Source organism: Tyto alba, unplaced genomic scaffold (genome assembly GCF_018691265.1).
Source record: "Tyto alba isolate M040663 unplaced genomic scaffold, T.alba_DEE_v4.0 Super-Scaffold_44, whole genome shotgun sequence".
NCBI lineage: Eukaryota > Metazoa > Chordata > Aves > Strigiformes > Tytonidae > Tyto > Tyto alba.
In genome coordinates this window covers 5,932,103-5,945,899 of record NW_024881320.1, presented here as the reverse complement: position 1 = coordinate 5,945,899, position 13,797 = coordinate 5,932,103, and the positions used below count along the sequence as shown (strand labels likewise).

Sequence of the window (13,797 nt, the reverse complement as noted above, 5' to 3'; positions counted from 1 at the left end):
TCTTGAGAAGTTTAATTTTCCTAATGCTTGTTGGAAATCCCCTTTCTGAATCTGCAGGAATATTAAGGTTCTTAGTGTGAGCTGTGCAGAGAGGGAATTTGCAAGTAAAGCTGTCAGTGAATTGCAATTGGGTTAGGAGAGGCTTTATGGACAGCACTGAAGGGTGCAGGACCTAGCTCCTGGGGAGGAAAGGACGCTTGCTGAGCCTGCCGTGGGTAGCAGAGCTGGGAGGAGATGGGTAAGTGCCAACAGCTTGTTTTCTCTCTGCCTGCCCTACAGGGAAGATAGGTAGTCAGACAAAAATAGAGCAGTGGCACACAGAGCATTTACAAGCAAAGGTAACAGTGTTGTAATGGCTTTTGCTGCTGATTCTCCACCTGGATTTCTAATGTCACAGTTTCTGACTGTCACAGCCGGTAGGAACTTGTTGCGCCCTGACTCCAGGTCGCCAGCCCAGCAGTGCTCCTGCGACAGTGGCCTCTGCAGAAAGCTGCCACGGCATTACTGGCTGTGCCCCTGCACTCAGATTGGGACAGCTGAGGAGCCTCTTATAGTGCCAACGTTAGAGGGTGCAGGGACAGGGTTAAAAGAAGCTTGAACGAAAGCTTTAATGACAGCACTGAGCATTAACTGAGTGTTCAATGTCATTCCCAGAAAGATAGTAGTAGAGTGAAGGATTCTTCATATAGAGAGAGGAAATAAAAAGGTATTTTGCAAAAACCCAGAGAATGGCAGGTGTCTCCTAGCTATTGACAGTGACAGGAAAGCAGAGTAATTTGAGAGTAGGTAACCTGTCAGTGTCTGAATCCTTGTGCTTGCTTCTGTGTCCAGATAAAGATCCCTGGCTCACAAGTGCACATACCAAGGGGGATTGTTCCCCATGTCACCAAGGGGCTATGAAGAAGTGGCCACATTTGCAAAAGCAGGGCCCTGGCAAAGACTAGCAAGTTCCACTGAACTGGCCCCACTGCAGGTTCAGGGCTGGAGGTAAGGCCAGTTCCATCTCCTGCTGGAGCAGGGCCCAGGACAGACTGCGGATCGGGCCTGCGGCTGCAGGATGTTCTGGCTATGGGTCACTTCTGTTGCCTGCTATTGCATATATTTTTAATAAAAGGCAGATAATTTGTGAGTGGAAGTGCCAAGCGAGTGTCTCCCTCCTAGTGGGAGGCCAGCAGCTCTGCTTGCTGACGGCTGTTGTCAAGCTACGCAAACCGCACAATGGGCTCACGCAGGAGTTCAAAGATGCAGGCATGCAATCAGCCCATTTTCCTCCATCCCAAGCAGAAGCAAAATAGTTAAGTGAGATCAGAAAGGCTGATAATTCCTCCTCCTCCTCTTTTACCACCTGCTATTTTCTTCCTGACTATTTGGACTCAAAGAATTACTGAAATTAAATATAGCAATTCAGGCTGCCCATTGTTCCCTGCTCTGCAAAGTGCCGAAGTGGCACCTTTGTATTCATCCATCCATCCCCATCTCCTCAGATGTGCTGCTCACACAATAGTTATTGTTGTAGAAGGGACCTGGAATGAGCTCTTGCATTATTCACTTCATTTATTTTGATACAATATTTGGAGCCACTTCATTAAATTCTCTTACAATGTCCTGTCATTTTTTTTTTACCATCTCCTTGTCAATGCCTGGCTCATACAGATAATATAACAACAATAAGGGGTGTGAGGAGGTGGGGAAATAGACTTGTTTTCTATAAAAGGACATATCTATGAATTATTTAATTCGACGTATTGATCTCAGTATTCCCCCAACCCCTCCAAAAAAGAAAAAATAATAAAAAAAAAGAGTACAACTACCTTGAAATAGATCATTTGCAAGTAGTAGATATGGGGAGTAAATATTCAGGACAATTAAGTCCTGAAAAAAGGAAAAACCCTACAGCTTTACAGAGAGCGCTGTGTGGATATGCAGAAGACAACAGGATATATAAACAGCTATTTACTAGCACTGAAAAATGAACTATAGTCTCTCTCACCTTTGAACGTTTTCATAGATACAACAGATCAGACTCATGATTTTTTTTTTTCTTTTTAATGTTCCAAGTGCTTGTGATCTGAGAAGGGACTGATGTAACACAGCCTCTCCATTTACTCAGGTCCTGCTGTTTTCCTGGCATTGCTGAATTTGTCAGAGCTACCAGAGATGTTGGGGAGCTTTCCTCCCAGGTGTGGCTTGCAAATTGTCCTAAGGGAAGTGCTAGACTTTGGCTCAGCGTTTCAAACTCTCCAGTGAGCAGAATTAATGTTGAAGACATGAGTTTTATACAATGGAGCTCAGAAAATGAACCCACTGCAATTCTTCCCAGGTTATTTTTTTTCCAGGTTTTCTATCCTGCTTCCTCGTAACAACAGTCCACAGAATATTTAAGATGCAAAGGCATAAGGGCTGCCCTGCACTTGCTGTTTGGCTACATTTTAAGCAGCTTTACAAGATTACCTGCATCCTTCCCTCTCCTCCAAGCTCTCCCCATACACCTTGTCATTAAACCACCAAGAAGGCAGCAGACTCCAGCTGCCCCAGCACTTACTTCTGAGAGGGGAAACTGCAGCTAACTTCTGGAGGGGCTTCTCAGATATAGACTGGACACATCAGGGATGTCAACCAACTTGATCTTCCAGAAACGGGGGGGGGGGGGGGGGGGGGGGGGGGGGGGAGGGCGGGTCTGATAGTGATATGTGGGAACTTGATTGTGTCAGGCCTAATCAGCAGCAATTTACTCAGCCACGGGGTGCTCTCCACACCATCTTAGATTTGGAGGAATGTACAATGTGCTTTCAGCTCTTCAGTCCCTGTTATGAACAGATATGATGTTATAAGGCCTTTCTTTCCTGTATGTGAATAACCTCGTATGAGTATGAGGTGTCCATGGTCCCATCTGCCTGTGTTTGCACTGCAGGGCTGGCACAGCTGTGTCAGTCACAAGTGGCATCACTTCTGGTGTGGGCAAGACCCAAGTGATCAGATCTCACAGGTTTTTGGAGGATCTGTTACACTACGAGGAGTCCAGCCTGCAGTCTGGGGATGCTGCTAGAAACCTTGCAGTTGTGAACAGTGTGTTACTGTGTAAAACAGACTTAGCTAGGAGAAGTAAGGAAATAAAAGCAAAATAATTCCAAAAAGATTAGGTCAGAACAGTCAAATGAGGCAAAACTTTTCAGGGCTAAGAAGTGTTCAGTCAATGTAAGTGGCGGGAATGATGAGCAGGCGCCTTCACGAAGCCCAGCGGTGCTGCAGAGAAGCCCATCCTGCTCCTTGAATTATGCCACAGAAAACACTTTCTGGCAATTTAACATTAAAATGTCAGAACACTGGCTGTGGGGACATCCACAGCTGATGGAATGTGTGCTGGCCACTTGGGAATTGGAGTCTAGACTACCGTGGGTGGTTGTCTGAACAAAAAGTAATAAGTAAAAAAATGACCACCAACAAATAAATATATTTCATCCATGGGGCTGTGCTGGTGCCTTGAGCATTGTCTTGGCTGGGACACTCAGGAGTGAACTGTGTCTCCAGCTTAGGCTCTGGCTCTGTAACCACACATGCTTTTCATTTTAAGCACATAATTAAGTTTATTGGAGTAATACAGCTAGTCTTATGTTTACCCAACATATGTAAACAGATATTAGGTTTCACCTATTTGTCCTTATATTTATTTTTGCTATTCATCATTCAAGCCAAAATACCCAAGGAAAGGTATGTACTTGTTTGGACAGAAAAATAAATAGTAATCTGGAGGTAACTCTAGAGCTCAATGCATTAGAAACACATAGCTATAATTTTGCTGCTGGAGAATGTTTTCTTGGACTGCTGCAAGACGTAAAGAGCTGAAGTGGAGAAGTCAGACTCTGAATTCCTGTAGCAATTAAGACAGTAGGTCTCAAGCGGGAGCCACAGAGGTGAAGAAACCTTAGGCCAGACCAAAAGGAACAGCTTAATACAACATGCTTATAAACATTTGGGACAACTACTGTAAATATGAGACTAAAATAATTAATTGTGATGATGGGAGAGATAAAGACTTGATAATTTATTATTTTCTGTGATAATAGCACTAATAAAAGCTTGTAATTTCCATATGAATATTTTTGACACTGCAGAGAAGCCTCTGTCCACTGTAACACCCAAGAGCTGGGGGTGCGTGCTCTCCTCCCAGCCTTTTAATGCAGGCTTTCTGCAGCAGCATAAATTTCCTTCTGTGACAGATGAGAGCCACTGAGCTGAAGGCAGCCAAAACTCTTTTTCATCCTAATTGCTCTGTGGCCCGTTCCTCCTTCAAAAAGTGCCTTTGCTGAAATATTGCAGTGACCATAAATTTTGTATGTATTGAGAGAGTAGCATGATTATTTGGCTGTTTAGACTATATTTGCCCCTAAATGCAGAGCATGGTTGATACCTGAACCTTATGTGTTGATTCATTGATTGCATTTAGTCAAGAGGCTGGGACAGCTTTTTGGATACAAGGTATTAACAGCAACTTCCTTTTAAATGTGATCATTAATTATTTGCCTTCTTAGTGGTGCTAGGTTTTTACTAGCTAGTAGGAAGGACTGTGGGCTTGCCTTTTCCTAGAGTCCCCTGGAAGTTTTGCCTGGATGGATAACACCGGTGGTTCCATGGTTGCTGGCAGCTCTGTTTGGGGACAGCTCAGAGAAGACATCATTGATGATAAAACAGAGTGTCCCTTTGCAAGGGCTGGAGAGGGAGGCCCTGATGGCCTTTGGGCCTCTAACTAATATGTGATACATACAATATAGGAGAGCATTCTCTTCCCTTTTTATTTTTTTTTTGAGCTGCTGTTGCGTTTTGCTTCTCTTAATTGAGATGTTTCAGCATCTCATGCTGTGTGTTTGGGGGAAGCTGACATGATCACAGTTGCTTTTACATGTGGTGCCAAGACAGAGAAAAGCAGTAATAATTGCCACTTGGGTTTTGTTCCTTTCTTTACCCATATGTGTTGCTATCACATCTGAGCTCTTGAGCTGTGTGAGGCACCAAAATGCAAGAGGCAGGCTGGCCCAAATGTTGTTACAGCTTTGCAAAACAGGGGAACTTTCAGCCCATAAAGTCTTGGTTTGCTGTGTGGCTGGAGGTGGTTTTTTAATATTTTTTCCTTATGGAAATCAATGTTCCATATAAAATAAACTGTTTTTGTTTTGGGAATGTCCTTTGAGGCTTTCTGCATAGCATTTTGGAAGGTTGGGGTTTTCCTTGCCTTTTAAATAACCTTAATTAGGTAAAGCTGAACTCAAAAGGCTTCATTTGCAACTGTTCAAACTAACTTTTTCTGGTGGAAATTGTAGAGGTGGGAGATTAAAACTACTATTTTATGGCGTTTTATAAGTGAATTAATCATCTGTATGTTAGTTTACTTCAGTTTAAATTACCATAGAGGGACTAGGAAAGGGCTAGTAAGGAGCACAGCCTGTGCTCCCAGACTCCAAGGGCAGCCCTATTTCCAATGGGCAATTTATTATGCTAATAGATCAACACTTAAATATTTGGTGTGGAAGAGAAAAAAGAACACTTCACTGGTTGCAGCATAAACTGTTTTTTGTGTCATTCATAATCTTCATGTAGAAGTCAAAGATCTTACTGGAAAGCAGATGATCATGGGACAAAAGTCTGCTCCTGATGTATCAGTCATAGAAACACTGTTTCCCATCAAAGTCAACATGGAGCAATATTCCACAGAGCTTTTTCCTGTGGTGACAATTATTTTAATTACTCTAGTGACAGTTGAATTATATGCTAATTTTTAGTGTATACAGTATTACCATGTAGTAACTACTTGGGTTTTTTAAAGCCTTGTGAGCTGTATCATGGCTGGCATCATTTTGCAGCTCAGCCTTCCCACAGGCTGCCTGGTACTGCCCGTACTAACATGCACGCCCATTTCAAACAAGATCCACAGGTGTCTCGTGGGACAAAAGGGAGGGAAACAATAGTATCATGGGCACATACCCTTCTCCCCAACAGTACTTATCACTGCAAGAAGGAAACAAAACCCCCAGGTAAAGGCAGCCCTGATCCAAGGCCATCAGAGCAGGGTGCGAGGAGGAAGGTGTCAGCTCCCCAGGGATGAACCTGCTTTCTTACATGTTTCGCTCGGGCTCCCTGGCCCTCCCAAGCTGGTGCAGCTGCAGACGGTTTGCATCCTCACTGAGCTGTGGTCGTGCTGATTTGTGCCTGCAGCATCTCTCATCCGCAGGCTCCGAGCCGCCGCCGCATCAAACAGCGGTTCCCGCAGCCCCCAGACGTGCTGCACCTTGATGACTAATTTGCTGGTTGAGGCAGGGAGAGAAAAGTGGGTTTGATTTTTCTCCAGATCCGGCTGTGAGAGACGGACAGGAGATCACGGGCAGGAGCCCTTGGGCTGGGCCAGGCCGGGGCAGTGGCGGGGGCACAGCCAAACCCCATCCCAGGGCAGGGCCCTCCAGTGAGGTTGTGATGGTGAGCAGCTTAACAGTGAGGGGAAAGCAGCCATGCAGCATTGGCAATGGCTTTTCTTGCTAATTTTTCTCATAATTACAAGTGCCTGTTTCAGTTGCAAGTCAGTTTGATTTGGGAAAAATTCTCTTTCAATTATTATAGCAAGGTGCAACACTTTCAACTGCTCTCTTGCCCAGCAAACACTGTTTTATTAAGTCTGTCTTTTTTTTTTTTTTTTTTTTTTTTAATGACTATCAGGAGAGTTGCTGATTTAGTCCTTTTTTACCTCTGAAGATACAGCTATCATCGCTGTTGTTAGTACCCTCAAACTCTGTGTTGACATCCATGATCAAAACTAATTTTTATTGCTGTATCTTTTTGATAAGTTTGGTTTTGTTCTAGTTGGCGTCAGATGTTTTCTAGCAAAGAGTTCACATTTTTAAACAAACTTAAAAGGCCTCTGACAACACCCCTGTGTGCTACTTCTGCTGCAGATCCTGGTTCCAAAGACGCATAGCAGTGCTGTGGGTTTCTATCACAGACAGACAGGTTTTGTGTTCTTAAAACCTGTCAGGGAGCTAATTCCCCTCTTGGTTTTGGACCTGCAATGTTCAGGTTAGCAGCCATGCACTGAAGAACTGGAGAGAGAACTTGGTCTCATGCAGCTGCCTGGAAAGTGGTGCTCATGCTCATGTATGGAGTTACGGGCTGGCTAACAGCCCAGTCTTCTGGTGCTGGAGCAAAATCCAAAGCTCAGGAAGCAGAGGCAGAGTGGGTGTCTGATCCTCAGCTTTGACTAGCTGCTAAGGCCAGTGTCCTCAGCAGACCAGTCTACTCTTGTGGTTTAAACCCAGCCAGCAGCCCAACACCACGCAGCTGCTCACGTGCCCTCCCCTGCCCAGAGGATGGGGGAGAGAATTGGAGAGGTAAAGGGAGACTCATAGGTTGAGATTAAAACAGTTTAATAATTTAAATAAAATAAAACAATAACAATAATAGAAAGTATAAACAGGTAATACACAATGCAACTGCTTACCACCTACCATTCAATATCCAGCCCATTCCCAGCTAGAGATCCTGAAATAGCAAGATCCTGCAATAGAAATCCCCAAAGTGAGAAAGAACCTCCTCTCTCGTGGCTGCACCTCCTCTATATACTGAGCATGACGTTACATGGTATGGAATATTCCCTTGGCCAGTTTGGATCCATTGCTCTTGCCGTGCTCCCTCCCAGCTTCTTGCACACTTGCGCATGGGCAAGACACGGGGAGTTGGAGGGTCCTTGATCTCTTAGCAACAACTGAAAACATGAGTGTCTTATCAGCATTCTTCTCATACCAAATCCCATACCAAATCCAAAGCACAGTGCTATTCTAGCTACTCAGAAGAAAAATTAACTCCATCCCAGCTGAAACTAGGACAACTCTGCATGGCTGTGCTGAATTTTCAGCCTCTAGAAGGTATTGGGCAGCAAAAAAAGAGTTAGAAATTAAACATTTTCAGAAGTGTTGGATTTTTTATCTTCCTCCTCACTCTAGCCATTTCCTCCCAATAACACTAGCTCAGGAACTGGAGAGGATTCAGAAAAGGTGATGATTAAAGATTGAGAAACATCTGAGAGAGAGAGAGACTGAGTCAAAGAGTCCATGCCATGTATCAAAGGGAGATTATATGGTGCTTTGATCACAACCTATGAGTACTTATGTGGTGAACATAAATTTGAACAGACTCTTTAATCCATAGGCAGACATGACCATCAGCGTATGAAGCCATAGCTGTACAAATACAAACCAGAAACAAGTTTCTTATGGTGAGGGAACAAGTCAACAAGGACTACAACAAGTTTATCACTCATGTTTTTAGATGGTTTTTCTGGAGGTAATGTTCTGGTTCAGGTGTTGCCACCGGGTTGGATATAGGAAGTCAGAAGATTTCTGCTCTGCAGAAGTTTGACTTAGATGACCATGGTGCTTTTTTTGGTCTCAAAAAAAGAATCTGGCAGTCTCTGGGTAAAGCTCTCTGTAGGAAAAAAAGGTAAAAAATAATGTTCTCGGCTCTCATTCAGATTTAATTCTTTTGAATAGGAACTATGTTATATCTAAGGCACGCTAAGGAGAGGTTTTAATCTGATGCAAGTGCATGGACTGCAGTCACGTCATTTCTCATTTCACTGAGGTTAACTGAGAATATGTTTCAAACTGTATATTGCTCATTGCCCATGAAAAGGCCTGACACAGAGTTCGCTGAAGTATGATTCCCACAGACTTCAGTGAGCACTAAATCCTTCAGAGCTAAATTCTAATTTTAACTACACCGGAGCACACCCAAATGGTGTTACCTGCAGTGTTCACATGGGTTTTCAGCATCACTGTATTTGAGCACCTCAGACTTTCCATTACTCTTGCCTTGCAGCATTCCCATGAAATAGGGGCAATCATCTCCTGTGCCAGCTTGGCCACAGCAGGCAGGCCGTGCTGCACCAAGATCTGAACTCACATCTCACAAACACTAGTCCAGAGCCTTAAATGTGGGCTTATTCCTCATTTTGGAGTAAACCAAAATAAACACAAAAAAATATATTTTGGAGTAAACCACTACAGTCTGGCCATAGTTATTTTCATAGAGCATTGCATTTTCTTGTTAAGTGGCCAGCCTTGCAGAATATTCCATTAACCTTTGCTTTGTTAGTCTTCAACTTGGTAGCAGAGCTAGAAACTCAGACGGCCATCTTCTGCTTTTAATAAGAGTCAAGCAGTGGCAATGAAATTGCCTGGTTTGAATAATTCTGTGTGTTTTTTTCACTAGAATATTGAGCCACAGCCTTAACCTTCCCAGTAGTTCATGGCAGTTACAGCTGAGTTATTTGATTAAAACATTATTTTTACCAGCTACTTTAAAGTACTGCAGCAATCTGATTTATTCTCATTGTTAGTGCTTGTTTGTTTAGTCTTTCAGATAAAATGAATTTACCATTCATTTAGTACTAATGCCAAGGGAACCATTGTATTCAAAAATAATGGAGCATAATATGCAGCAAAACATGGGCATTTTGCTCACGCAGTTGCATATATACACAATGGAAATTATTCGGTGGCTTAGGGTGTTAATCTGCTTCCTCTATGAATGGGTACTTGCACCTTTTGTATCAGCCTGCAGTTATCCCTCATTCCACAGAGGCAGTTGGTGTATCCAAGGCCAGAGATGAAGCTGTTCTCTCTGGGGTTACGTGCCAAGTATTGTCACAAATAAATGACAATGTGCTTGTCACGACAGCTCTTTTCTGCAAAATCTGGATTTCTCTGAATTTTCTGTTGGCCTGAAAAATACAGGGGAACTAAAGAGATGGAACATTTAAAATCCTCAGTTTTAAAGCAGTAGTTACTGTTGAGTGCCCAACATTACGACACAAATGTCTGATTTCAGAGTTATACCATGCAGCCAATATTTTTAATAAAATCCGTGGGAGATAGGCATTCCACTTAAAATTACACCCTGGTTCTCTGGAGCAAAGACACACGTGAAAGCTGCTTGTAGCCTGGCATCTATTTGTTATTCTGCACTCCCCAAATCTGAACTCAAGGTCTAAGCCATCAGTGTCCGTCCAAAATATCTTTCCAAGTCTTGGCCTCTTTAATAATTTTTTTTCTTTACATTTCCCAACAAGATATTGCAGGTTGCATATAGTGTTGAAAATGTAGATTTTACTTCTTGTGTATATGTATATTCAGTCACACACAAAACTTAGTATAATTGAATTTTAACACTGCTGTCACAAAATTTGTCTTTTCTCATTAAAAGTAAAACATCACTTATTTCAGACTACTAGGCAGAGAGGTTCTAACCCTGGAATGTGTTGCAGGGAAAACCAGCAATAAACAAAGGGGAAAGCAGGGAAAGAAAGCATTGCCAGCATATCCTCCTTATTGCATTTATATTCAGGGGCTCATCTATTTTTCTTCCTTCCAACAGATGAAGCAACAAAGTTTTATTTAAAATAAGTTTATCTTGCTCAGTCTTTAATGGCTCAAAGTTAAAGCCCAGAGGGATAATATGACTTATTTTCTCTTATATTCTAAAGCAGAGGTGTTACTCAAATCTCTTCAACTAGTACAGCCAGATTCCCAAATCTTCCCCTGAAAAATGTGTGCAGCAACTTGATTTTAATACCTCCCCAACACACATGAGGGTGTACCTGATTTTCCGGTTCTGAGCAGACACCTACTTCAGCTGTAAACTCTTCTGACATTTCTGACGGGGATAATTATAGTGCTCTGGGGGACTTTTGGCCTTACCAAAAATAGATGGAAACAGGGAGACATGCATTTACAGACAAAACTAAAAAGATGCTGGGGAGAATAGCATCTATATTATGTGACAGGTTCTGAAAGAGCATCACAAAAGTGCCTGCTTCATTTCCAGGCTTTCATTCTTTTTTGCTTCCCATGATTAAATTTCTGTCTTCTTGAAAATCTTCCAATATCAAGACACATTAATGGAAATACTTACATGCGTTATTTGTTTGTGTGCCAACTGCAGTGTAGCAGGAATGCATTTTATGTCAGGTGGTCCAGTGTGATACTTTACGAAGGTCCCAGTAAATATGTTCTGACTCTTACACACCTGGACTGCGCAAAGCTAAGGATGGATACAGGTTTCTGTGGGCTTTGAGATCAAGCCATCGTGTTGTGTTTGCTTAAAGTAGAACCCTGGTTTGCTGTGATTCAGGAACCAAACTTTTCAATTAAAGGAAAGTTATCTATTGGTAATTTTTATAAAATAGATTACATTTCCTTCCTCAAATGTTCTAGCAAAAATGATGCACTTATTAATAGTTTAAAATGTATTTAAATACAGAAAAATTAGTAACAAAGAAATGGAGTATTGTTGAGGGGAAAAATGCAAGCTGGACTGTGGCTAAAGTCTGGGGAAGATTTCTACTGCTCATGATCTGTAGCTGCAACCACTGGATGGGCCCATAGCATTGCCTGCTCTTCCTGTAAAATCTGCCACCAGAAGGCTGTACCCCTGTATTACACAGCTGCCCAGTCTAGACCAAGAGAAGCTTAGAGATATTTGTAGCTAGTTTTACTGCTATCCTAATGGTGCACACATGACAACAACTGTGCACAGTACTTGTGCAGCATATTGCTTTAGCTCGTAGAATTCACAAGGACTTAGAGAGCTTTCTCTCTCCGAGAGTATCCATCTCTCGTGTCTCCTTCTTCAGGTATTTGGCTATAAAAAGTTTCTGCCCTCCAGTCCCAAAGCCCTTGTCAAAAAGTAGGTACCTGAATTTGGGGTGGAATTTATCTTACTGAGCTGTGGGTGTTGGAAAGGGATCGCCCTCTTTTTAATGGAGACAAGTACCTTCACTGGGTGGATCATCCTCACCTAAGGCTGCAGTGATGAATACAATGCTTTGATGAGGCCTGGACTCTCCACTGACCATAAAGGAAATTGGAACAAATAGTTTTCTACATTTTTGAGATTCTCACATGAAGGTGATATTAATCTTGCTAACCATAAAGTAGTTTAGATTAAATCAGTTCCTGACTATTTGTCTTCATGCAGAAATTCCCCTGCTGAGGATTTATTTCTCTTCCACAGGTCCAAGATTGCCTCTGCTTGTTTCTTTGCAGGCAGGATAAGCACTTGTTCTCTTGCTGTCCCTCCAGCTGAGCTGTTGTGTGTCCATCACTGGCACCAATTGCAATATCTACCAGTGCCCCTTCTTGCCAGATTGGCTCAGGCACATCTACCTTACCCATTCCTGACCTTTGAAGCTCATATTCAGGAATTTGGCCTTTTCTGAGCTAGGTCAGTGTTGCATGAAAACTTCCCATTTTCCCCTGAGCTGCCCATGGACTCTGTAGATGCCAGCTGAACCCCTGCACATCTCCGTTGCATAGCTTTTAATGTATTCATTCAATTAACTGCCTAGGGCTGGGAGTGGAGACATTAAACAAGACACATAACTAGGAGCCATCCACAAGAATTAATGACTGCTGCTCAAAAGCTACAGACCTGAGGATCAAATTTTCCTGTTTAAAAATGGGATTTAACTTTACAGCTGTTGGCAGCATGAGGTAGGAGTGCAGTGACAATAGAGACTGAGTCTCTTAGACTGGTCCTTCCGTTTAAAGCCTGATGAAGCTGGGATTTTACAGTTTGAGCAGCTGTATGGTGAAGCTTTGTTTCAATGGGATGAAAGCAGTTGGTCTCAGCAGTCTCAACCTGGCCCTTAGGAACTAGTATTTGCATTCAGCCCCAACAAAAATCCCTCTGCTGTGGTTCACTGGGCTGCAGAGAGATCACAGAGCAGGAGCAGAGGATTTATTCTAGTACAGTGAATGACTTGCTGTGTGATATGTTCCCTTCCACACAACAGTTCATCCCCCCCAGTCTGCTCTGTTGTCTCCTGACATGACATTTAGAATGATGTTGCATTGCACTGGCAAAACTCAAGTGAGTGCTACAATATTAGCAGGCTGGAGCTCCTGCAGTGACCTGTACAGGCATATGGAGCCATCAGTCACCAGGAGATCCCAGCCTCACAGAACAAAGAGTCTAAAAGGCTCTTCTCTTTTAAGGGGGAAAACAAAGAAACATACAAACAAAGTCCTTGGTTTGCAGCCTAACCTGCTGGAGAAAGGAACTATAGTTCTATGGATCGGTCTCCTCCTTATCCTCAAAACAATTGCAAACTTCTTGAAATACATGAGTAATAATCCTTCAAAGCTTCCCCTGATTAGCAGAGAGAGGAGTTGAGAATACACCTCTTCTTTTATTTCTGTTTTGGCTGACTTTGCCATTTAATTTATTGGTCCATGGGCATGTCTACAGCTCCCACTTCTCAGCAGTACAAAGGGCCCTCTGCTCTGGGCTACTGCTGCAAGGGGCATCCCGTATCTGAGCTGGGTGAGGCGACTGAAGTAGAGATTCCTGGTGGCAAAAAGGAGCTTGGCAAGCAGTGGGATAAAAAGACAGAAGTAGTTTCAGTGTGGAACAATGTTACCTTAACAGTGATGGCTGGGAGACTTCCCCCCACATGCAAGCTTAAACAGATCCTGATGTTTTATTCAAACAAATGACATGCAGGGACAAATGTTTTAAGAGTGTAGGGGATAGAAAAATTATCTCCTTAAGCTACAGAACAGTAACTAAAAAGCATGGAAGATGCACTAAGTAACTAGATGCATAATACTCCAGGGACACCTTGGAGCATTTCCCAAGGCTACAACAATAAGAGATGTAATTAGTAAAAAACTGTAAATACAAAACTGAAGGTGAGCTACAGGCTTTGTGAAAGACTTTAAACATGTTCAGAACAGAATCATTACCAGGGTCATACTG

General features: G+C 42.8%; 1 long non-coding RNA gene across 2 annotated transcripts in view; it reads left to right on the top strand.

Annotated features, from left to right (window-relative positions):
• Window positions 1–133: 133 nt before the first annotated feature.
• The window catches only part of LOC116965346, a 72,718-nt gene continuing 59,054 nt past the window's right edge, over window positions 134–13,797 (top strand). For both annotated transcript variants that reach the window (XR_004409301.2, XR_004409302.1), the window contains exon 1: window positions 134–238. This is a non-coding gene — a long non-coding RNA (uncharacterized LOC116965346). The remainder of the gene's footprint in view (window positions 239–13,797) is intronic.